This window comes from Bubalus kerabau, chromosome 3 (genome assembly GCF_029407905.1).
Source record: "Bubalus kerabau isolate K-KA32 ecotype Philippines breed swamp buffalo chromosome 3, PCC_UOA_SB_1v2, whole genome shotgun sequence".
Classification (NCBI taxonomy): domain Eukaryota; kingdom Metazoa; phylum Chordata; class Mammalia; order Artiodactyla; family Bovidae; genus Bubalus; species Bubalus kerabau.
The window spans coordinates 26558685-26585255 of NC_073626.1; the positions used below are offsets into that span (position 1 = coordinate 26558685).

A 26571-nucleotide genomic window follows, 5' to 3' on the forward strand; every position below is an offset into this window, starting at 1 on the left:
GAAAATGAGTGCAAGTTAGGATACCTTTAATCAGTCCCTTGTTTCACTGCAACTTAGTCTTACAGATTTGGGGGAATTACTTACCCTCTACAGTTGAAATGAAGGCACTGTGACCTTTCAGTTGCTTCAGTACTGAAAAGTGCTGTGATTCTGTGGACTCCTCAAGGAATAGTATCTCCTGGTAACTGATGATATGACAGAATTATCGCTGTTGATTAGACAGCAGCCTGTCCCTCCTAACAGCTTGAGACGTCTCAATAAACTAAAGAAAATTTAAAGCTAGACAATAATTTAACCCGAGTAAAAAGGTTTTTCAAATATGACTCCTTATACTGTCACTGACTTTAGTGACACCTCCAGAAAACACATAAAGAAGCTTAAAAGAGACAATCTCGTGGACTAGAAGGTATTAAAGATACCTTTGTAGAGTACACAATCTAACAGTGTGAAAAGGCCAACTGTCCAAATCAAAATATGCAAGGAACTGAAGAATTGATAAAGGACTCAAAGTCAATCTCTGGCCCTATAACTCAGTTTTAGCATAATTAGTGTTTGTATGAAAATGTGTTCAATTTTTTACTTCCAGTGCTCATTATGATTTCCTCATTTTATTGGAAATATGTCCCCTAAATACATCTCCTCTTGTGCTTTATCCTAAGGAAAGATATGAAAAGACCTTGCTCTTAAATTTATTATGATGTGTTCAAGAAATAGAACACTATGAAAAGGAGACAAAAATATACAATGTAGAAAAGACAGTCTCTTCAATAATTAGTGCTGGGAAAACAGGGCTGCTCCATGTAAAAAAAATGAAATCAGAGCATTCTCTAACACCATATACAAAAATAAACTCAAAATGGATTAAGGCTTAAATGTAAGACCAGAAACCACATAAGTTCTAGACAAAAACATAGGCAGAACATTCTTTGACATAGATCATAGCAGAATTTTATGGACCTGACTCCTAACGCAAAGGGAATAAAAGCAAAAATAAACAAATGGGACCTAATTAAACCTAAAAGTTTTTGCATAGTAAAGGAAACCATTCACAAAATGAAAAGACTGAATGGTAGATAATATTTGCTAATAGCATAAATGATAAGGAATTAATATCAAAAATATATAAACAGCTCATATAACTCAAAATTAAATTAAAAAACCAAACAACCCAATTTAAAAATGAGCAAAATACCTGAATATGTATTTTTCTAAAGAAGACATACAGATGGCCACTGCTGCTGCTGCTAAGTCGCTTCAGTCGTGTCCGACTCTGTGCAACCCCATAGACGGCAGCCCACCAGGCTCCCCCGTCCCTGGGATTCTCCAGGCAAGAACACTGGAGTGGGTTGCCATTTTCTTCTCCAATGCAGGAAAGTGAAAAGTGAAAGTGAAGTCGCTCAGTCGTGTCTGACTCAGCGACCCCATGGACTGCGGCCCACATACTCAACATCATTGATCATCAAAGAAATGCAAATTAAAACCACAATGAGATATAATCTCACACCTGTAGGAATGGTTATCATCAAAAAGAACACAAGTAACACATATTGGAGAGGATGTAGAGAAAAGGAAACACTCGTACACTGTTGGTGGGAATGTGAATTGGTGCAGCCACTGTGGAAGATTTCATGGAGGTTTTTCAAGAAACTAAAAATAGAACCCAGCAATTCCATTCCTGAGTATATATCTAAAAAGAAAAAGGAAAGAAAACACTAATTCAAAATGATCGATGCAGCATTCATTATAATGGCCAAGGTATGGAGACAAGTTTAGTGTCAATCAACAGATGAATGGATAAAGAAGATGTGGTATATATAGCCAACAAAAAATAATGAAATTTTGCCATTTGCAGCAACATAGATGGAATTGGAGTGGTGTTATACTAAGTGAAGTCAGGGAGAACAAGACAGATATTGTATGATAGCTCTTATATGTGGAAATCTAAAAACTAAAATAAACTAGCATGTGCTTGTATGCTACGTCGCTTCAGTCGTGTCCAACTCTGTGCGATCCTCTGGACTACAACCTGCCAGGCTCCTCTGTCCATGGGATTCTCCAGGCAAGAATACTGAAGTGGGTTGCCATGCCCTCCTCATGGAATCTTCCCAACCCAGGGATCGAACCTGTGTCTCTTATGTCTACCTGCGTTGACAGGTGGGTTCTTTACCACTAGTGCCGCCTGGGAAGCCCAAAACAAACTAGGATTTATAGCGAAAAGAATCAGATTCAAAGATATAGAGAACAAGCTAGTGGTTACCAGTTGGAAGAGGGAAATGAGGAGGGGCAAAAAAGGGAAGGGGGTTAAGAGGTACAAATTATTATGTATAAAATAAAAAATGAGCTACAAGGATATATTGTACAACAGAAGGAGTGGAGCTAATATTTTATAATGTCTATAAATGGAGTTTAACCTTTTAAAATTGTGAATTACTATGTTGTATACCTGTATCATATAATATTGTATATCAACTATACTTCAATTTAAAATAAAACAGAATGCTATTGAAAAACTATGTTACAGCCTTTATTATAGTTATATAATTTTAAACACTATAATTCTACTTTTAGGTTTCTTACACTTTATGTGAATATAAATACAATCTCTCAGATGCAGAATGAACTTTAAAGTACAACTCCCTGTTTAAAGTTGTGTTAATTTACACTCCACCCCAGTTCTAATAAGCAAGCCTCCTTTACACGTCTTAATATGTCTAGTGACAGAGTACTCTCCATGCTACAATTAAAATTCCTAAAATGTATTGAGCAATATTTGAGACTTTGTATACGGAATTCACAATGGCATTTTACACATTTTTAAAATTTAATTCTCACATCATCTGAGTGATTTAAGTAGTCGTCTCAAAATACATAGGTAAGAATAAAATGGTTGTCAGAGGTTAAACAACCTTTGCAAGGATACAAACCCTCATTGAGTCAAGTTTTAGTAAGTTGTGGGCTTCCCTTGGGGCTCAGCTGGTAAAGAATCCACCTGCAATGCAGGAGACCTGGGTTTGATCTCTGAGTTGAGAAGATCCCCTGGAGAAGGGAAAGGCTACCCACTCCAGTATTCTGGCCTGGAGAATTCCTAGGACTATAGTACATGGGGTCGCAAAGAGATAGGTGACACCAAACCGCATAAGCTCAGCCATTACCTCATACAACCTCACATTGAATTTCTAAAGAAAATAGTGCCCCTAGATCAAAACCATTCTCCTGACTTTAATTCATGGATACATGTATCAATCAGACTACTTTTTTTTAACAAATGGCAACATTTTATATGAATTGAGAGAACTGATATGGTACAATTACAGTTTATTCAGAATATTCCCATGACCAGCATTGTTAGTCTCCTCTGGAAATGAAAAAAAGTTGCATTTCTCTTATGTGATGATACTTATGCTGCTGCTGCTGCTGCTAAGTTGCTTCAGTCGTGTCCGACTCTGTGTGACCCCATAGACGGCAGCCCACCAGGCTCCCCTGTCCCTGGGATTCTCTAGGCAAGAACACTGGAGTGAGTTGACATTTCCTGATGATACTCATAGCTCCCTACTAATCTCCTTCTAACTGATGATAAGAGAGCACTCCAAATTCCTATATCAAATTTTGTTTTCAACTCAGGATTTATCAGTATAATGTAGTGCGAGTATGAACATTTTGGAATAGAACAGAAATAGTATCTCACTTACTTTGGAAACATATATTTCTAGTAACGTGGAAAGTTCAAAACTTTTTGAAGAGGTTAGGTGAACATCATTATTGACCCTGAATTTGAGGAAAAGCTATGTCCCCAGACCCCAGTGAGAATTCAGTACAATTGGAAGTTGTGTCGTTGCAACCAGGAGAATATTACATTCAATATCATAGAGCAATTTTGAGAATGTTGGAGGAGTATGTCAGATTAGATCAGTCGCTCAGTCGTGTCCGACTCTTTGCAACCCCATGAATCGCAGCACGCCAGGCCTCCCTGTCCATCACTAACTCCCGGAGTTCACTGAGACTCACGTCCATCGAGTCAGTGATGCCATCCAGCCATGTCATCCTCTGTCGTCCCCTCCTCCTCCTGCCCTCAATCCCTCCCAGCATCAGAGTCTTTTCCAATGAGTCAACTCTTCACATGAGGTGGCCAAAGTACTGGAGTTTCAGCTTTAGCATCATTCCCTCCAAAGAAATCCCAGGGCTGATCTCCTTCAGAATGGACTGGTTGGATCTCCTTGCAGTCCAAGGGACTCTCAAGAGTCTTCTCCAACACCACAGTTCAAAAGCATCAATTCTTTGGTGCTCAGCCTTCTTCACAGTCCAACTCTCACATCCATATATAACCACAGGAAAAACCATAGCCTTGACTAGATGAACCTTTGTTGGCAAAGTAATGTCTCTGCTTTTGAACATGCTATCTAGGTTGGTCATAACTTTCCTTCCAAGGAGTAAGCGTCTTTTAATTTCATGGCTGCAGTCACCATCTGTAGTGATTTTGGAGCCCTCCAAAATAAAGTCTGACACTGTTTCCACTGTTTCCCCATCTATTTCCCATGAAGTGATGGGACCAGATGCCATGATCTTCATTTTCTGAATGTTGAGCTTTAAGCCAACTTTTTCACTCTCCTCTTTCACTTTCATCAAGAGGCTTTTTAGTTCCTCTTCACTTTCTGCCATAAGGGTGGTGTCATCTGCATATCTGAGGTTATTGATACTTCTCCCGGCAATCTTGATTCCAGCTTGTGTTTCTTCCAGTCCAGCGTTTCTCATGATGTACTCTGCATAGAAGTTAAATAAGCAGGGTGACAATATACAGCCTTGATGTACTCCTTTTCCTATTTGGAACCAGTCTGTTGTTCCATGTCCAGTTCTAACTGTTGCTTCCTGACCTGCATATAGATTTCTCAAGAGGCAGATCGGGTGGTCTGGTATTCCCATCTCTTTCAGAATTTTCCACAGCTTATTGTGATCCACACAGTCAAAGGCTTTGGCATAGTCAATAAAGCAGAAATAGATGTTTTTCTGGAACTCTCTTGCTTTTTCCATGATCCAGCGGATGTTGGCAATTTGATCTCTGGTTCCTCTGCCTTTTCTAAAACCAGCTTGAACATCAGGAAGTTCATGGTTCACATATTGTTGAAGCCTGGCTTGGAGAATTTTGAGCATTACTTTACTAGTGTGTAGCCCTCACTAATAAACTGCTACGATGCATAATTTGGTCATTTGTTTATTCCATAAGTTACACCAGGAAGATAAGTGTATAAAAACTGATGTTATTAAACATCCACCTAGAGATCTAAAGATGAGCTGTGTGAGAAAGACACCCTGCCAGAATTTATAGTTCAGAATTTGGGACCTGACCTTAAAGAAAAGTCTTTCAGAGGCTTCTAGTCAATTGTTAAAATGAGAACCAATGGCTCAGTTAATTTAAAAAATTACCTTGCTATATTGTTAACCAGAGGGGGGCAGGGAATGTTTTCTAATAACTACAGCAAAAGATAACATAATAACTATTAGAAGCATTAAACTTCTCCAAAAGTGAGGAAAACTTACTACTTCTAAAAATTGTAAACTATGCAAAACACAGAAGGATAAAAAGGATCAGTCCTATAGGAATTGATTCTGCCATCTGGGAAAAATACATAGCAGTTGGTTTTAACTCTTCCAGAACAAGAGTTAAAACTAACCTCTTTTAGCTGTCATCATCTCCTTTGGTGCTACTGCTGTTATTAACTGGGATAATTGCAATATCTCCAGTCTGACCATGATCCTTTCCACACCCTAGAGTTCTATAGGCATGTGTTTTCAAGCTCGGCAAAACAAACTCCTTGTTATGCTCCTATATGGACAAATCACTGGAATGTTTACCCAGATGGGCATCTAAGAGTGCCTCTGGTTGTCCCTCTTTGTTAGTTAAAGACATAGTCGCTATAAGAAGATTCACACTAAGTGTGTTGTGAAATTCTTGATAGTCTTGATAACACTGAAGTAAGCCACGAAATGTTGGGGAAAACTTGTGGCCCATTTCTGGTAAATCACTGTTAAAGTATCATCGGTGAAGTTTAACTATAAAACGTCTTGCGAAAGCAAAGAGATGTAGAAAAATTCTCCACAGCTTTCCTAAGCAAGAAGTGTTGAAAATTGTGACTGTACAAATCTGCCCTGAAATAAAACCAGAAACCTGGATAATTCAGACTTATCTCATAGGGTAGGGGTCTCCAACCCCCAGGCTGTGGACCACTGGCCTGTTAGGAACTGGGCCACACAGCAGGAGGTGAGCAGCCAGCTAGTGAGCAAAGCTGCTTAGTTTGGCACTCCCCATCACTGGATTTACCGCCTTAACCATAGCCCTCTCCCACTGCCCTTGTACATGGAAAAACTGTCTTCTGCGAAACTGGTTCCTGGTGCCAAAAAGGCTGGGGACTGCTGTCATGGGGCAGCAGTGATAGTCCTCTCTTCATTGGATAAACCTCAAGGTATGATTTGTTATATAGAAATAAATCTTGAAATTTCCTGTCTTTCAATGAATTTCACCTAAAATAGCAAATCTGCTGGCACAAAATTCTTTATAATATCCTATTGGTATCTTTTTAATACCTATAGAATCTGAAAGAATTGCATCTTTTAAATTCCAAATGTTCATTATTTGGATTCTTCTTTTTTTTCCTTATCAATCTTTGAGGTTTATTAAAAAAAATAAAATAAACAACTTTTGACTCTGTTTCTTTCTTTTTTTAATAAACATCAATTTTCAACTGTATTTATTTTCTCTCTTGCATTATTTTTTATTCTACTTTTTAAAATTAAATTCACTTTTTCCTGATTAACTTAAGCTTTTGTATCTCTGATTTTTGTGTATTTGTCCTTTTATAATTTAAGCATTTAAACCTCTAAATTTCTCTTTAGGAACAGTTTTGGTTTCATATCACAAATCTCAAAAACCTGTTTTACTATTTCTTTAAAATATTTTCTTATTTCTCATTTGATTTGTTCTTTCATAAGCCATATATTATTTAGAAGTGTATTACCTCACTGCCAAAAGTTTGGCTATTTTCTCAATGTTATTAATTATAATTTAAACAGATTGTTGTCAGGGAATATATTCTATATGATTGTATTCCTGTGACCCTTTGTGCAACTTGTTTTATGGCCATAGCATATGGTTTATTTTGTAGATATTCTTTGTAACAATTAAGGAAATACATACCCTGTAGTTATTGGAGGTAGTCAAATTCATGTCAGCTATAAATTTAAAATTTTAGCTTCTTTACATCTTTGATTTCTTTACTTATATTTGTTTGCATGAATCTACAGAGATGTTTTTCTGTCTTCTATCTACTTCCTCTGAAGAAGGGAACAACAATCCACTCCAGTATTCTTGCCTGGAGAATTCCATGGACAGAGGAGCCTGGTGGGCTACAGCCCATGGGGTCGCAAAGAGTAGGTCTCAATCGAGCGACTAATACTTCATTTCATCTACTTTCCAATTTCCCATGCCACCACAATGAATGTTATGGAACTCAAGTTTGGCTGTTCATTGCTCCAGAGTTAACCAATACTTCGAATGCCGGCAGCCCACCACCTTCTTGGGCTGTTGGTTTTCTAAATAAGGTCCCTATTCCTTGTCCTAACACACTGTCTCTCAATTGACTGACTGGCCTGTTGCATTGGCAAGCCGTAGGAGCTTAGACTCAGTAAGTGTTGAAGCCCATCATTAGCCTAATAAAAGAGTTCAAGAAATACCCACGATTGGATATTTTCTTTAAAAAAAAAAAAAAAAAACAAGGAAAAGAGAAAAAAGAACAGGATTACAGAAATTATCAGGGCATCAAGCCCTGACAAGTCACCTATATTTCTTAGATTTTTTTTGCCCCTTTCTGTAGCCCATGGTATGAAGAAACTTGTGTTTTTGTCTTTGAAAACACAAAGATGTAGGAGACTGCCATGAAATGGGTTCAACAAGGGTTTGTTCTAGTTTAAGCAAATATTCCTAATTAGAGAATACAAAAAAATCCAAGAAAAAACAAGAAAGGAAACAGGAAAATCTTTGGAGTGACAAAACTTCAGTAATGTAAATAAAGCCATTATTATTTTATGATGCATTTTTGTTCTTTCTACTTCCTTCCTTGAAATTGTATAAAGTAGAAGTTGTTTGCTCCATATTTATTTGAGAAAGACTTTATGAAGAATGTGGGCAGAAAATGAGTTCAGATGCACAGGAGGCAGTAAAGGTTAAAAACAGAAATCACCAGAAAAAAAAATGAACATAAGGTATTGCAATCAATATTGAGGACTTCCAGGTCAAGAATAGGGGCTGAGGAAGCCATCAAGAAGCACATCTTCTGCAGGGTCACTCAACCAAGAGGAAACTAGACCCTAAGAAGTACTATTGTGGAAAAATTGAGTGAATAAGGAAACTTTTTTATGCTGCTGGGACAGAAGGTTTTTGCTTGAGTATCACCACCTTCACTTCAGCTCAGGAGTCCTGCAAAAGATAGAAGAGACAGTTGTTTCCAGATCTAATTCTGCAAGCAGTTTTTTGCTCCTCTTTCAAGGGCCTCATGTTAAAGCATTGTAGTAAGAAGGAACACAAATTAAGTCTCCCTGAGCCAAAAGCTACTTTACAGCATAGGCCTTCTGTTTAGTAGAGAGAAGAAGCTTTAGTGGAAACACCTGATCATATGTCAGATCCATAGTCCTTCCCATTATTTCAGTCTCTGTCTTGTAGCTTCTACCACCTGTTCTAGGGAGACTACACGTGTTTCTAAAAGAGAGTTAAAGAACATTACCTGTTGGCTGAAGTGCAGGGTGTCCCAGGAAAGAGAAGGGAAGATACATGCTAAAAATATATGGAGGCAAGTTAGTCCCCAGATACAATATTCCCAGCCTCTGACCTCAGATTTCCCTAATACCAAACCCATATCACATGATGCCAGGGCAAGAAGGAGAGCAGACACTGAGAGCTTGTGACCTAAGAAGCTTCTGTCACATAAATTCAGTGTAACTTCTTCAGTCTTAGTGTTTCTTCCTGCATTTACCCTAGGATTTCTACCACAAATCTCCATGCATGTTAACATTTTTCTTATATCTGCAAGCCATCACCTCATACTTAACCATAGTTAACCATGGACTGTCAATTTCCGGATTTCAGGAAATTCGAGGTCAACTAGGAAAAGAAAGATTTTATAAAGGGTTGTTGAGAGACCCTTTATAGAGAATTAACTGAGCAAAGTCATATTTCTTCCCCTCAAAGTCTGTAAGGAGTGTCAGCTGCCAACGGGCTCCTTACCTTTCTGATTCCTGAAGTGGGTGAACAGCCCCACCACAAGGAAGAGCAGACCCAGAGCAAAGCCCCCGACTCCACTCATCATCTTGCTCTGAGCAGAGTCAGACTGTGCCCCTGAGAAAAGAAGCTAGTGTTAGTGATTTTTAGCCCAATTCTAACTTCTCTGAGACTTTGAGATTCAAAACTGTGAGATTAGGGGGGAAAAAGTTTACCCTGGAAGAATAATTCACCATTTCTGGAAAAGAGATTTAAGAATCACATGGAGCAGATACAAGCTGAGCATTAAACTCATTTAAATATCACATAAGGCTGCTACTTCAACATCTTAAGGGTGAGGTGCCAGGAACTCAATGATAAAGTAATTTGTCTAGCATCACAGAGCTAATAAAAGGCAGAGCTAAGACTGGACTCACTTCATAACCAGAAGGGCCCTACATTGTAGAGGATGTATCCCTTGTCAAATAACAATGAACTCAGAGCAACAGGGTCAGAATTACAAGCCCAGCCTGACAAAGGGAACTGGTGTCCTGGGCCATGGGGTGACCATGAACTGTGATATCACTGGGACATTCAAACTAGGAACAACTCTATTCTGCTGTCAGGCATAACTGCCTTCATGACGGATATAGGTATTAGTCCAAACTATCACAGGATATCTATAAATATCAAAGGATTTCTATCACAGGGTATTCATTAGACTATTCTAATAACCTAAGCTGAAGGACAGAGGAAAATAGAGCAAATGAAAATAGGCTGCAGGGAGAGGAGACACCTGACACTCAAGAGTAAATCAAGCCCCCTCCTTGGTGAGTGAGGAATTTATGAGATAAGAGAGCTTCTCACTCCATTCTACTGGGAGAGGGCTCATCTGGCTGGGGTGATCCATTTGGCAGGTGTAGACCTCTGAGGAACTGTTTCAAGTATCACCACGGTCTGGAAGGTCCAGTCTCCATTCTGGATCAGGCCTGTGGAGATTACCCCAGCCTCCTCTTCATGGCTGTTCCAGAACCACCTGACTTCAACATGTCCTGGATAGAAACCGTTCACAGAGCAGACCAGGAGGTCGTGGTGCTGCAGGGACTGGGTCTTTGCAGGATACACAGTCACTGTAGGCTCCCCTAGGAGAGAAAAGATGGAGGGAATCAGTGAGGAAGCAGAGTAAGTCTCCCCGGTTGGCTGCCTTTCTGAATCCACTCTCCATTTCCAGACTGCAGCCTTGGGCAGGTCTCCCTCAAAACCAGCCAACTGGCCAACTTTGGAAGTTAGTGCCACGACCCTGATTAACCTTTACAGCATTGGCACATTAGTTTGAGAGATGTTGAGCATACTTATGTGTCTTTTTTTTTTCCCATTTCAGGAAACATTTATTGCTGAATTTTTACAAATCTGCGTAAAGCATATAGTATTTAATTAAAGGTGTCATTTCTGAATCCATGTTCTTGGACTCAAATCCAGACTCTGCCACTTACTGATTGATCCTGGGAGATTTTTACATTGCTCTGTGCCCATCTTTCTCACCTACAGAAACAAATAATAATACTAGTTCACCTCCTAGGGTTATGTGAAGATTAAAGCACCCAAAGTATATAAAGCGGTAACTGGAATTTAGCCTTCAGTGGATCACAGCTATTTATTATCCTTGTTCAATTTGAGAGAAACTATGATTCAAAGTGGGGTGGGTAAATTAGGGAAGAGCAGTGGGGTAGCTACAAGGACAGAGGATGAAGTCCTGGAGGAAAGCTGTCTCCAGGCACTCACACCTTAGAACACCTCAGAAATGGTTCTACCCTGGTAAGATGGAAAGACACAGGTGAATCTCTAACTCTGAGTTGAATTCCAAAAAAAGCATGAGTCCAGAAGGAGAAGGAAAGAAAGTCATTAATTTAAAAAAGAATTCTTGTAATTAAACTCTGCTGGTCAATCCCTCTTCTTTGCAAAACAAGTGAATTTACTATTGGAATTATTATCACTTTATAATTTTCTCCCTTTTCAAGAGTTTCCCAGGTGGAGCTGGTGGTAAAGAACCTGCCTGCCAATGCAAGAGACATAAGAGATGAGGGTTCCATCCCTGGGTCAGGAAGATCCCCTGGAGGAGGGCATGGCAACCCACTCCAGTATTCTTGCCTGGAGAATCCCATGGACAGAGGAGCTTGGAGGGCTACTGTCCATAGGGTTGCAAAGAGTCAGACACGACTGAAGCAACTTAGCATGCACATTCTTTTTAAGCTGACACTTGAGTTAGGGGCAGGGTCTGGGCCTCATTAGTATGTGTGCCTAGTGTCTGAGATAATCTCTGACAATATCAGCCTTAATAAATACAATTTTAAAATACAATAATGGAGAAACTTGGAAGAAAACAATTTAAAATATTCTAAAATGGTAAGTTTAAAATTGATGGTAAATCATTCCTAACAAGTTTGCAGCATATTTCATTAAACAAAATGTTTAAATTTCTGTCATTGAAAATAATAAACTGAGTCAAAAATATAAACCACACGAGAAAAAGATGAATCAAATATCAATAGTGTTAATTTTGCTGGATAGAGAACCCATATCACTGAGAAAAATACCAGGACCCTAGAAATAATAGAGAATAAATAATTGCTAGAGCAATAACAACAAGAGGCCAATAAATATGTGAGAGCTGTTCAAGAATCTTAGAAATCAAAGAAATACAAATGTTTTAATAAATGTAAAATTTAAACTGAGTACTTGGCACTATACATCTTTGAAAAAGGATCTGATATCTGATAAAGGGTATTGTGAGGTAAACTCTTACAATTATAAAAACAAATGATATGAAACTACCCTAATAGTATTAGCATTATAAAAATAGTAATGTCCGTATATTAAAAAATCATAATTCAAAAGTCGGTTACACAATCATTTCAACTATGTAAAAATACATAGACTAAAGGGAGAAAGAGGAAAAGATTTACACAGAAAAGAAGTCTCAGAAAGATCAGAGGAGCTACAGAGGCTCCCTTCCCCCACCTTTCAGAAAGTAGTCTGTTAAGTTTTTCTCAATGAAACACTCTTGCACACAAATGCCTGCACACTCATTTCTGGGATGTCAGTATTAAGAGGGTGGGTGCCAAGAGCAGGCTGTGACTCTTCTCACGTGCTCCCAATCCTTTTCCTTTCCTCACCTCTCCTCCTCAAACCCTCCCGCAAGCACAGCCACCTAGAAGCTGGCCCCTCTGAACACCCACCCGTGTCAGCCTTTCCTCCCCTCCCCTCACCTCCCCCGACACCAAGTGCCTGGAGCCTCCCTCCTGCAGCGCTCCGCTCAGGATACTGCCCGGAAGGCACACGCTCTCTATCACACCTCACCTCACAGCGCACACCTCACACAGTCGGCCCTCACCATCACTGACAAATTCACACTGTCTCCTCTGCAACAGGCTCTCGTGATTTGTAGTGGTTCCCATTGTATGCACTCATCCTGGATTCAGTCAAGTATCTCTGTATCTCTTTGTCCGTTTATCTCTCGCTCGCGCTCGCGCTCTCTCTCTGACACACACACACACCCCGCTCGCCGCCGCCCCCCCACCCCCACCCCCCGCGCTCACCTCGCCGCTGCACCATGAAGAGCTCACCAGTCCTGTTGATGTGTCTGCACACCGCGTCCACCTCGGCTCGCGTCCGCTCCAGGACGTCCTGGCTGTTGCAGTGCTCGGCTTGAGGCCGCCCCAGCTCGGTCACCGCGCGGTCCTCGCCCGCGTCGCTGTCGAAGCGCGAGTACTCCTGCTTGTTGTAGACGTATTTGACCACACTCCACACTGCTCCGTCCAGTTGGTGAAGTAACACAGGCCCTTAAACTGGTGCACGAAATGCTCTGAGAGGAGACAGCCTCTCGGTCAGGCTGTGGGGCCCACAGGCCCACGCGCACCCATTATATTTGTTGAAAATATTGGTGCCACCGAAGCTTATATTTGTTAAGAATCAGGACCCAGTGAAGCGCTGTTTTTCTAACAAAGTTAATTTGTTCAGGACCAAGGTTTATTCATTTATTTGCTTGCCAACCAATTGCAATGTCATAATTTATCTTTCACATCTTCTTTGTTCTTATTTTATCTGTCTCTGGTCCACTACTTCTCTACAGAAGTAAACTGCAGGCACAGACATTTTATTCCTATTCATTCTTCAGCGATTTCATTTTCTTTGTTTCCTAGTTCCCACAATACAAATAGGCATCAAACACTACCATTGGTCAGATGCAGAACTTCTGTTTCTGTAGTCAGGTCCCCTCAAAGGGGAGAAACTAAGAAGATGATATTCTCATATAGATAATTTACAAAAAACGAGCAGGTCCTCAGACTTTAAGTAGACACCATCACTTAGAAATGATGGCAGAAAGAAGGGTGGACCAGATCTACTTTACTATTCTGACATTCTTAAATATCTTCCTGAGGCATGACAACCTTACAAAATTAAGATGTGTGAAGTTACTGTTCACTGCAGCTTGTATGGTTAGCACTGTTTATCCGGTTCATGTCTCCGACTTAAGGTTTCCAGATTCAGCAAAAAAAATACAGGATTCTCAGTACTTTTGATAAATTACTGTTGTTTATCTGAATTCAGATTTAATTGAGCATGCTGTTTTTAATTTGGTAACATTAGCCCAATTTGTTAATCTCACAAGAAGGAAAATAAAACTTCTTTGTATTTTTTAACACTTGCCCATGACCATCTGCTCATGTGAACCTACTATATGAACTCGTCAAATAATAAATGCAGAATGAATGCAAATTTCTCATTTATATTGGATTTAGCAGCTCTTATAGCACCACTGAACCACAAATATACACATGCCCAAGACACTGTGTATATAAATATCAGAAATTTTATCAGTAATTCAGACACAATCAAGCCACTGTTCACTAACGGTAGTTAGAATCACAAGTTGTAGAATCAGAGCTTCTGAATTTGAACATGAGCTCTTCTACTTGGCTCTGTTTTACCATCCATGAGCCTTTTTTCTTTATTTCTAAAACAGATTTGATGATAGTATATTCCTCACAGAATGTTATTAAGTGTGAAATTAAAGAGCGGCATTTCCTAGTGCTGATCACAAAATAGGTGCTCAATAAATATATTGACTTTTTGACATTTTGACTTTTATAACCCTTATGAATGTTAACTCACAAGATCTTTCTATTACTTAACTTCCTAAAGCAAGAAGTATCTTCATCATCATTTGGAAATTGTCTTCAGCTAATTTTATCACTAATTACCATTTTGAGCAAGTAAGAGTGCTGCTGCTACTAAGTCGCTTCAGTAGTGTCCGACTCTGTTCAACCCCAGAGACGGCAGCCCACCAGGCTCCCCCGTCCCTGGGATTCTCCAGGCAAGAACACTGGAGTGGGTTGCCATTTTCTTCTCCAATGCATGAAAGTGAAGTCACTTAGTCTTGTCCGACCCTCAGCGACCCCATGGACTGCAGCCCACCAGGCTCTGCCGTCCATGGGATTTTCCAGGCAAGCGTACTGGAGTGGGGTGCCATTGCCTTCTCCGAAGTAAGAATAGAAACATTTTATATATCATAATGCAGTATGTGTGAATCTAACATAAAAGGGTTATGCTGAAAGAGAAGAAAGGGAATTTCTATGTACTCATTTTAGATAATACAATCTAGATTCTAGAATTAACAATGTGACCCTGAGTAAATAACTCAAACTTTTTGAATTTTAGATTCCATAGATATACATGTTTTTAGTTGCTACAGATATGATATGCTACTTATAAGAATTACATACTGAAATTTATAGGCCTGGTGCAAAGTAGCTGCAAAATGTTATGATGCTCCATGTTGACAGAAATCAGGTTTGTTGTTACTCCAACATTAGGGTAAAATAAGTGGTGTAGTCTAGGACACTAATAAATATTGGCTGTATTGATTAAACACATTTTGCATAACCAGTCACCTCAGCATTCAAGGGCACTCTAATGCTTCCTTGCTGGTGACTAAACATGTCTGATTCTCAGGTTTTCCCAGCTTCTCGTCAAGCCCTTATCTTTATGCTTTGGGTCCAGTTGATTCCCTTGTCCTAGAGCACAGTTTGTCCCTGAGGTCAGCTAGTCAGAAGAGTCATCTGTAATCCATTCCTCTCTTCTTCAGCTCCCATTCTTTCCTCAACAATCCAGTCAAGCTTCTGTCTTAAATACTGCGTGCATATGTGCAAAGTTGCTTCAGACAGGTCCGACTCTTTTCGACCCTATGGACTATATCCCCTCTGTCCATGGGATTCTCCAGGCAAGAACATTGGAGTGGGTTGCTTACCCTCCTCCAGGGGATCTTCCTGACCCAGGGGCCAAATCTGGGTCTCCTGCAGTGACAGCAAATGTCAGGTCCACCATACCCAGTGCTCACTTCTGTCACGTTTCTTCTCATTTCACCCTCCTCTTAGTGATACCACAAATAGCCACTCTCCCCCTCCTTGAAAAATCTAAATTCCCTTGCTCTCTGCATCACATTCTCTCGGTTTTCATCAATATCACTGGTACTCCTACTAAGACCCCTTTGCTGACTTACTGACCCTGGCTTGCTTCTTGTCTTCTGCTACTTACTCCCTCTCCATGTGCAACTTTAACACAGTTGTCCATGACCACAACATATATATATATCTTCAGCCCTGGCTTCCCCATGAATTCCAGTCTCATAAATACAACTAGTCCCTTGACAGCTCCACATAAATGTCCAAAAAATTATTTTAAGCTTAAATAAAACTTTTATTCCTGACCACTTACCTCAAGTTTTTTCCTCCCTTAGTCTTCCCTATCTCAATAAGCAGGATCCTTACATTTATTCCAGCAATTCAAGACAGAGTCTTGAGGGATAAGCTTGATTTTCTACTCCTCCCTAATATAATTTATATACAAATATCTATTTCAAATCTATTCCCTTTCTCTTTACCACTGTCTTTGTCACCACCACAATAAATGAGGACTTAAGCACATCTTCCCTGGAGAATTCTATTGCAACCCTATGTGGTCTCCCTGATGAATCCCTATAATCCAATATACACTAGAATTATTTTTTTGGTAAATATAAACTGACTTTCTTTGTAACCCTTCAGTAGCTTCACATATCTTTTTCCATAAATTAAAAAAAAATGTTACCTTAGCCATCAGGGCCAAATGATTTGGCTCCTAATTTACTCTCCAACCTCATATTTCTACTCATCAACTTACTTACTCTGCTTCAACCACTCTAGCCTTTTTCAGTCCTTTAAACACAGCACATATCTTGCCACACTTGGTTCTTTCTCAGTTGTCTTATGTCTTTTACATAACCACTTCCTTCTCATCACTCATTTTTCATCTATTAATAAAAGTCACTGTCTCAGGGAGGCCTCCCTAGCCACTTGAACTGAAGTCAAGTGAATCCCATTTTCTCTGTCCCATGACCCTGATATATTTTTTATCATAGCACTATTGCTCTCTGAAATATTTTTCTTTTTTAATTGGATTATCTTTCTCTCCTGTCACTAGCCAAGTTCCATGATAATTGGGATTTTTTTAGCAATATTACTCATATAGAATTCTGAGTCCAGACAGAGCCCCATATATAATAGTTGCTCAGAAAAACATCAGTGACCTAAACAAATAAATTCATGGTCTGGGGAATTGATTATTATGAGGATCTTGGAAAAGAAGAAGGAGCTCCAGTTCCAACACTCTCATTTTAATGATATTATGTCCCTTCCACTTTCTGTAACAAATTCAGACAAAATTCCTCTTTCTTCTTCTACTATTTGCCTGAAACATTCACAGGAAAGAAAAAGGTGATTTTTAAGCAAAAGGGAAATTTTCATTAAGTTTTATCTCATCCAGTGGATCTATTATAATTGTATGGGTCTGTACAAATGTTGGGGACTTTCAGTAATGGCAATGACAAAGCTGGGGAAAAGTAGGGAAGAACTAGAAGGAGAGATAACAAAACATGATTAATTAAGGAACATAGTAGGCATGATGAATGAACCTTTTATTTATTCTCTACTAGTTGAATCTCTTCTCATGTGCTCAAATCAAAGAATGAAGAGATGTAGGAGAAATAATCTAGAAAGTTTCAAAATACATTCCTAGTGAACACTAACCTGTGTTAGGTTTTCAGAAGATGCTGTAAGTTCTTTAAAGCATCAAAGAACATCCCATGTATGGTCCTCATCTAAAGAGTCATTTCAAGTACTAAAGATTACTAGAAGCTGTTTAAACTTTATCCAGCTTTATCCTGAAGACACAGAGAGAAAACTAGTCCCAGCTTTTGCCAGAGAACCTCCAGGGCAGGGATACAGACATTTTTAACATTAGGGTTCAGGAGAAAGAAAAGATATGGAGGAGACCCTTTGATATATTCTCACATATTAGAGAGAGGCACCAACATCACAGATGCTTTTGAGGACATAACACAGAGTCTTCTAGGAGGGATCTTTCTAATTCTTTACAGTTTCTCATAAAATTCTGAGAGAAATTTTCCCTTTCCCTGTCATAACTCAACATAATAAAGGAAAATGCCAATAGGGAATTATTTTGACAACTTTATTTCTAAATCCTTTTAAGACACTGAAAGAATGGGATGGAAGGCTAGGGATGTTCTATTGGAGGAGAAGTGAGAAAAAAAAAACGGTGTCTTATACATATGGAAGCCCCTGATGCAGCTCTATAGAGGGCAACTTATCTACACACTTTTTGTTGTAGAAAGAATTGGGGATCCATATGACAAAGATAGCTGGTCACTGAAGATTATATCACAATATTTAAGGGACATGACCTGGACACAGTGACAAAACTAAGTTCCTTTCTTCCCCTACCCCACAATAGCTCACTATCCAAGGTATATACTTACGCTGGGTCTCCCTGGCCCAAGCCAGGGGAGGGCTCAGCACCAGTTGTTCTGTCAGAGCTGCCATCCAGGAGCCTCTGAACAAATATAGGCACACCATGCTGGAGAACAGGAAAGGGCAAGGTGTGAGGGGAACAGGCAAGTCCACTCAAATGGGTTCTGTGATCCTCCTCCACCCAAGTGATAGCAACCAAGGAATTCAGTATTTGATCCTGGATTGGGTGATCCAATCCAGACTTTATTTTGGGGGGCACCAAAATCACTGCTGATGGTGACTGCAGGCACGAAATTAAAAGACGCTTGCTCCTTGGAAGAAAAGTTATGACCAACCTAGACAGCATATTAAAAAGCAGAGACATTACTTTGCAAAAAGAGATCTGTTTAGTCAAAGCTATGGTTTTTCCAGTAGTCATGTATGAATCTGAGAGTTGGACTATAAAGAAAGCTGAGCACTGAAGAATTGATTGTTTTGAACTATGGTGTTGGAGAAGACTTTTGAGAGTCCCTTGGACTGCAAGGAGATCCAACCAGTCCATCCTAAAGGAGATCAGTCCTGGGTGTTCATTGGAAGGACTGATGTTGAAGCTGAAGCTCCAATACTTTGGCTACTTGATATGAAGAACTGACTCATTTGAAAAGACCCCAATGCTGGGAAAGATTGAAGGCGGGAGGAGAAGGGAGTGACAGAGGATGAGATGGTTGGACTGCATCACTGACTCAATGGATGTGAGTTTGAGTAAACTCTGGGAGTTGGCGATGGACAGGGAAGCCTGGCATGCTGCAGTCCATGGGGTCGCGAAGCATCGGAAAATACTGAGTGACTCAACTGAACTGAACTGGGTGATCTCAGTATTAGAGACCAATTAGCATCACAGATGAAAAGCATCATCAGTTACTGGTCGGAGATTTAGTATGATGGTCCTCTTTCTCTAACAAAAGGATTGTTTTAATTTAGTGCTTTAAAGGTTTGATCCAGTTGGGTCTGAAATATTTTAACTAGGCCCCTATTGTGAGTCAGTTCTGTGCTGATCAGTGAAGAATCACACATTTGAGCCTTTTAGGAGCTTGCATTCCTCTCTATTTGGAGACTGAGCTATTTTGACAAATGTATGTGTGCATGTGTTTAGGAGTTGAGGTGCTGGAGAGAAAATGATTGCAAGTTAGGAGACCTTTAATCCAGCCCTTTTTGCACCATAACTTAGGGTTGCAGATGTGGGTAAATTACTTATCCTCTACAGTAGAAATGAAAGCATTATAATCTTTCAGTTACTTCAATACTGAGAAGTGCTGTGATTCTGTGGACTCCTCAAGAAATAGCATCTCCTGGTAACAGATGATGTGACAAAATTATAGCTGTTGATTAGAGCGTAGTCTGTACTTCCGTACGGGTCAAAATGTCCCTGATAAACTAAAGGAAATTTAAAGTTAGTCAATTATTTAACCTGAGTGAAAAGGTTTTTCTTTTTTTTCTGTCAGGTCTGTCTCCTGTTACTGTCACTGAGTTTAGCGGCACCTCCAGAAAATACTTAAGGACACAATAGGGGAAGGAAAAGTGGGACGAATTGAGAGACTAGCACTGACATATTTACACTTCCATGTGTAAAATAGATAGCTAGTGGGAAACTGCTGTATGATGCAGGAAGCTCAGCTCAGTACTCTATGATGACCTAGAGGGGTAGCATGGGGAAGGGGGCTGAAGGGAAGCTCAAGAGGGAAGGGATATATGTATACTTATAGCTGATTCACATTGTTGTACAGCAGAAACTAACACAACATTGTAAAGCAATTTTTCCCCAACTAAATTTTTTAATTTATAAAATTAAAAAAAAGAAAATAAATTAATAGACCTTGGTAATGAATATATTACAGAGTGTTCAGGAAATGGAACACCTTGGAAAAACTATGAATTGCGTATTGTGATATATAATTTAATACATAATTTTATTTTCAGATAAACAGTACACAGTAATGTAAATATCTCACATTCAGAATGGACTTTAGAGGTCAATTATCATCTTAAAGTTCTGAATTAATTTACACTTCACTACAACTCTGATAAGCAATCCTTCTTTACATACCTTAATAGTTCTTGTGACAATACTCGCCATATCACAATAAAAATAACCAAGATTTATTGACCAACTTTTAAGCCTTTTATTTTCTACCATGAATTAATTTTGCTAAGCTTTTTAATACATCTTTTGAAAATTTAATTCTCACATCATCTCTGTGAAATACACTTTCTATTTCTACAGATGGAGATAAAAAAATGATGAATGGAAGGTAACTTTTGCAATGATGCAAGGCTGCTAAATTGAGCCATTTTATGTGATTCCAAACTCCACAAGCTCAGCCATTGCATCATACCACCTTATGTTCAATTTCCAAAGAGAATAGTGCCCCTTATATTGAATCTATTTTTATAACTTTAATTTCCTGGATATGCATATCCATAAAACTACTTTTAATGAATGCCAACACTTGACTCACTGGAAAAGACCCTGATGCTGGGAAAGATTTAAGGCAGGAGGAGAAGGGGTCAACAGAGGATGAGATGGTTGGATGGCATCACCGACTTGATGGACATGAGTTTGAGCAAGCTCCAGGAGATGGTGATGGACAGAGAAGCCTGGCGTGCTGCAGTCCATGGGCTCACAAATAATCAGACATGACAGAGCAACCGAGCTGGACTGCTCTTGATATAAATTGAGGCAGCTACTTATAGCAATTCTAGTTACTTAAAGACTGCCCTCATCAGCATTGTTACTCTCCTCTGGAAATAATAAAATTTGAGTTGATCTTATGTAATGACCCCATAGGTCCCCACAAGTCTCCACCTCATTGAAGATAACAGTGTCTTTAAAATTCCTAAATCCGATCTATTGTTCTCAACCACTACTTCCGATTTCTCAGCATAATGTAATGCAAGTTTGAAATTTTGGAATTCAATATAAATAGTATCTCCCTTATTTTGGAAAAATGTATTTCTCCTAATATGGAAAGTTCCACACTTCTTGGAGAGGTTGGGTAGCAGTCACCATTGTTTCTAGATCTGAGAAGAATCTATGTCCCTGCTGCTGCTAAGTCACTTCAGTCGTGTCCGACTCTGTGTGACCCCATAGATGGCAGCCCACCAGGCTCCCCCATCCCTGGGATTCTCCAGGCAAGAACACTGGAGTAGGTTGCCATTTCCTTCTCCAATGCATGAAAGTGAAAGTGAAGTCGTGTCCAGCTCTTAGCGACCCCATGGACTGCAGCCCACCAGGCTCCTCCATCCATGGGATTTTCCAGGCAAGAGTACTGGAGTAGGGTACCATTGCCTTCTCCGCTATGTTGCTAGATACCAACAATAATTAGTACTATTGGAAATTGTGCTATTGCAACCAGGAAAATATCATGTTTAATTTGGCAAATAGAAAATCATAATTTACTCAGAGTTCACTACTGTGACATGGTAATCGGGTAAAGCCAAGTTAAAGTCCACCATATCATAGAATAATAGGACTGGCCAAAAAAAAAATGTAATTCTATATCAAGAACATTCTGAATTACAATTAAAGAGAACACTATCAAAACTTGTTCATACAAATTACACAATTTACAAATCATACTAATTTATTTTTAAAAAGAATGAATCAATTACTGCAACCTAAATTCTATGTGTTGTATACATTCAGTTCAGTTCAGTTCAGTTCAGTCACTCAGTTGCATCCAACTCTTTGCGACCCCATGAATCACAGCACGCCAGGCTTCCCTGTCCATCACCAATTCCTGGAGCTTGCTCAAACTCATGTCCATTGAGTCAGATTTGCCATCAACCATGTCATCTTCTGTCGTCCCCTTTTCTTCCTGCCCCAAATCTTTCCCAGCATCAGGGTCTTTTCAAATGAGTCAGTTCCTCACACCAATTGGCCAAAGGATTGGAGTTTCATCTTCAGCATTAGTCCTTCCAATGAATATTCAGGACTGATTTCCTTCAGGATGAGCAGGTTGGAAATCTTTGCAGTCCAAGGGACTCTCAAGTGTCTTCTCCAACACCACAGTTCAAAAGCATCGATTCTTTGGTGCTCAGCTTTCTTTATAGTCCAACCCTCACATCCATACATGACTACTGGAGAAACCATAGCTTTGACTAGACGGACCTTTGTTGGCAAAGAAATGTCTCTACTTTTTAATACACTGTCCAGGTAGGTCCTAGCTTTTCTTCCAAGGAGCAAACGTCTTTTAATTTCATGCATGCAGTCACCATCAGCAGTGATTTTGGAGCCCCCAAATTTAGTCTGTCACTGTTTCCATTGTTTCCCCATCTATTTGCCATGAAGTATGGGACCGGATGCCATGATCTTCATTTTCTGAATGTTGAGTTTTAAGCCAACTTTTTCACTCTCCTCTTTCACTTTGATCAACAGGATCTTTAGTTTCTCTTTGCTTTCTGCCATAAGGGTTGTGTCATCTGCATATCTGAGGTTATTGATATTTCTGCTGGCAATCTTGATTCCAGCTTGTGCTTCTTCCAGCCCAGCGTTTCTCATGATGTACTCTGTATATAAGTTAAATAAGCAGGGTGACTATATACAGCCTTGACGTACTCCTTTCCCAATTTGGAACCAACCTGTTGTGCCATGTCCAGTTCTAACTGTTGCTTCCTGACCTGCATACAGTTTTCTCAAGAGGCAGGTCAAGTGGTCTGGTATTCCCGCCTCTTGAAGAATTTTCCACAGTTTGTTGTGATTCACATAGTCAAAGGCTTTGGCGTAGTCAATAAAGCAGAAGTAGAAGTTTTTCTGGAACTCTTGTTTTTCCTATGATCCAGTGGATGTTGGCAATTTGATCTCTGGTTCCTCTGCCTTTTCTAAATCCAGCTTGGACATCTGGAAGTTCACGGTTCGTGTACTGTTGAAGCCTGGCTTGGAGAACTTTGAGCATTACTTTGCTAGTGTGTGAAATGAGTACAATTGTGCGGTAGATGGAGTATTCTTTGCCATTGCCTTTCTTTGGGATTTGAATGAAAACTGACCTTTTCCAGTCCTGTGGCACTGCTGAGTTTTCCAAATTTGCTGGCATATTGAGTGCAGCACTTTCCCAGCATCATCTTTTAGAATTTTAAATAGCTCAACTGGAATTCCATCATTTCCACTAGCTTTGTTTGTAGTGATGCTGCCTAAGGCCCTCTTGACTTTGCATTCCAGGATGTCTAGCTCTAGGTAAGCGATCATACCCTTGTGGTTATCTGGGTCATGAAGATCTTTCTTGTACAGTTCTTCTGTGTGTATTCTTGCCACCTCTTCTTAATATCTTCTGCTTCTGTTAGGTCCATACCATTTCTGTCCTTTATTGTGCCCCTTTTGCATTAAATGTTCCTGTGGTATCTCTAATTATCTTGAAGACATCTCTAGTCTTTCCCATTCTGTTGTTTTCCTCTATTTCTTTGCTCTGATTGCTGAGGAAAGCTTTCTTATCTCTCCTTGCTAGTCTTTGGAACTCTGCATTCAAATGGGTATATCTTTCCTTTATCACTTCTCTTCTTTTCTCAGCTATTTGTAAGCCCTCCTCAGACAACAATTTTGCCTTTTTGAATTTCTTTTCCTCGGGGATGGTCTTGATCACAGCCTCCTGTACAATGTCATGAAGCTCTGTCCATAGTTCTTCAGGCACTTTGTCTATCAGATCTAATTCCTTGAATCTATTTCTCACTTCCACTGTATAATCATAAGGGATTTGATTTAGGTCATACCTGAATGGTCTAGTGGTCTTCCCCACTTTCTTCAAGTTAAGTCTGAATTTGGCAATAAGGAGTTCATGATTTGGGCCACAGTCAGCTTCCAGTCTTGTTTTTGCTGACTGTATAGAGCTTCTCCATCTTTGGTTGCAAAGAATAGAATCAATCTGATTTCAGTATTGACCATCTGGTGATGTCCATGTGTAGTTTTCTCTTGTGTTGTTGGAAGAGGGTGTTCGCTACGACCAGTGTGTTATCTCGCAAAACTCTGTTAGCCTTTGACCTGCTTCGTTTTGTACTCCAAGACCAAATTTGCCTGTTACTCCAGATATCTCATGACTTCCTACTTTTGCATTCCAGTCCCCTATAATGAAAAGGACATCTTTTTGGGTGTTAGTTCTAGAAAGTATTGTAGGTCACCATAGCACAGTTCAACTTCAGCTCCTTCAGCATTACTGGTTGGGGCATAGACTTGGAGTACTATGATACTGAATGGTGTGCCTTGGAAACAAACAGAGATTGTTCTGTCTTTTTTGAGATTGCATGCAAGTACTGCACAGACTCTTTTGTTGACTATGATGGCTACTCCATTTCTTCTAAGAGATTCTTGCCCACAGTAGTAGATATAATGGTGGTCTGAGTTAAATTCACCCATTCCAGTCCATTTTAGTTCTGATTCTTAAAATGTTGACATCTACTCTTGCCATCTCCTGTTTGACAACTTCCAATTTGCCTTGATTCGTGTACCTAACATTCCAGGTTCCTATGTAATATTGCTCTTTACAGCATGAGACTTTACTTCCGTCACTGGTCACATCCACAGCTAGGTGTTGTTTTTGCTTTGGCTCTGTCTCTTCATTCTTTCTGGAGTTATTTCTCCACTGATCTCCAGTAGCATATTGGGCACGTATTGACCTGGGGAGTTCATCTTTCAGTGTCCTATCTTTTTGCCTTCTCATACTGTTCATGGGGTTCTCAAGGCAAGAATACTGAAGAGGTTTGCCATTCCCTTCTCCATTGGACCACATTTTGTCAGAACTCTCCACCATGACCCATCCATCTTTGATGGTCCTAGATGGCATGGCTCATAGTTCCATTGTGTTATACAAGGCTTTGGTCCAGTTTGTAACATGTGTTTTGCAAACTTTAATCAAATGCAAAATCATTTAATGAAATATATAATTGTTAGAAATAACTATTATTGGTATCATGTGTAAGATTACTTTATTAATATGTGAATTAAATTCCTAATTAATATAGTATATAAACATTCTTTATTTTTTAAATATTTAGAAGTCAGTGGGAAAAGAACAACAGAAGCAACAGGCTTCTAATCTGTTTTATATATGTAGGAGTATTTTTCCTTGAAGTGAATAATATGTGTATAGTGTTATGTTTTTAACTTTAAAAATTAACAGTGATAAAATTAAATGCAATAAATTGCATAGCTTTTTATTGCACTAGGTAAAATAAATTAAATCTTGTTGTAGGTTGAAAAGAGAGATATTCAGTAGAAAAGAAAGTCCTAAAATCTTAACACAGCAAAAAAGACAAAAAATGTTGTTTAGGACAAAAAATGCAGATGATAGAACTCCAAAGTTTAAAATTATAAGGAACCATAGTGGATTAAGTAATTTAGCCACATATGTTATAAAAATAAAATAAGTTAATGTTCTAGTATTTATTCTTAAAACAAGTATAGTTTTTTTTTTTTTTTTTTGACTGTCTTTGGAGTTCTTCGTTTCATTAAGGTTCTCACAAAATACAAAGCTCAAACATAACTGTCCACATCCACCACAGAACAGAATCCAGTAAGTGGTTAGCACACAATGATCTTTTTCATTTTTAAAAATATAAATAACAGTGTTCAAGGTTGGACAATTTTCTCCCGTGTGTGTGTTTCTCTGTAAGGCGTTATGTCGCAGGCCCTTCACTGATAAGTACGCCGTACTTGTTGTCAGGAAGCACTGCCCACAGGCAGGGAAGGCCACTGTGGGTGCGGTCATGAGGGTGACACCCACAGATCCGTGTTGCCTCGGCCTGTGAAAACTAAGCGATCAATCAGACACCCTCCGATCAGTTCTCACAGTTTCATTAATTTTCTTTCTACTATGAAGTAACAATGGAAAGGGGGTCACCTCCCAGTGGCATGCAAGCTCTCAGGAGATCAATCATGAAAGGCAAGAAGGAGAAGGACACGTATAGTTGATTTACAATATTATATTAGCTTCAGGTGTACATAGTTGTTTAATATTTTTGTATATTATACTCTGTTCAAAGTTATAAAATAATGGATTTATTTCCCTGTGCTCTACAATATATCCTTCTAGCTTATTTATTTTATACATAGTAGTTTGTACCTCTTAGTCTTAGTCTATCTTGTCTTTCCCCCTTTCTCTCTCCTTATTGGTAAACACTAGTATTTTTCTACACTGATAATCTGTTTCTATTTTGTTATATTAATTCATTTTTTGTTTTTTATATTTTCTATAGAAGTAACAGTATGCGGTATTTGTCTTCCTCTTTCTGACTTATGTCACTAAACATAATATCCTCTAGGACCATTCATATTGTTGCAAATGGCAGGATTTCATTTCTTTTTATGACTAATATTCCATTGTGTATATATTATATATGTATACATACATGTAAAACACCCTCTTTAACCATTTATCTGTTGTTGGATACTTAAGCTGCTTTCTTATCTTGGATACTGTAAATAATGCTGGTGTGAACATTGGA

At 39.2% G+C, this 26571-nt stretch overlaps 1 pseudogene; it reads right to left on the reverse strand.

Moving 5' to 3' along the window:
* Nucleotides 1–8144: 8144 nt before the first annotated feature.
* LOC129645790 (DLA class II histocompatibility antigen, DR-1 beta chain-like) lies at nucleotides 8145–18264 on the reverse strand (annotated as a pseudogene).
* Nucleotides 18265–26571: the final 8307 nt, after the last annotated feature.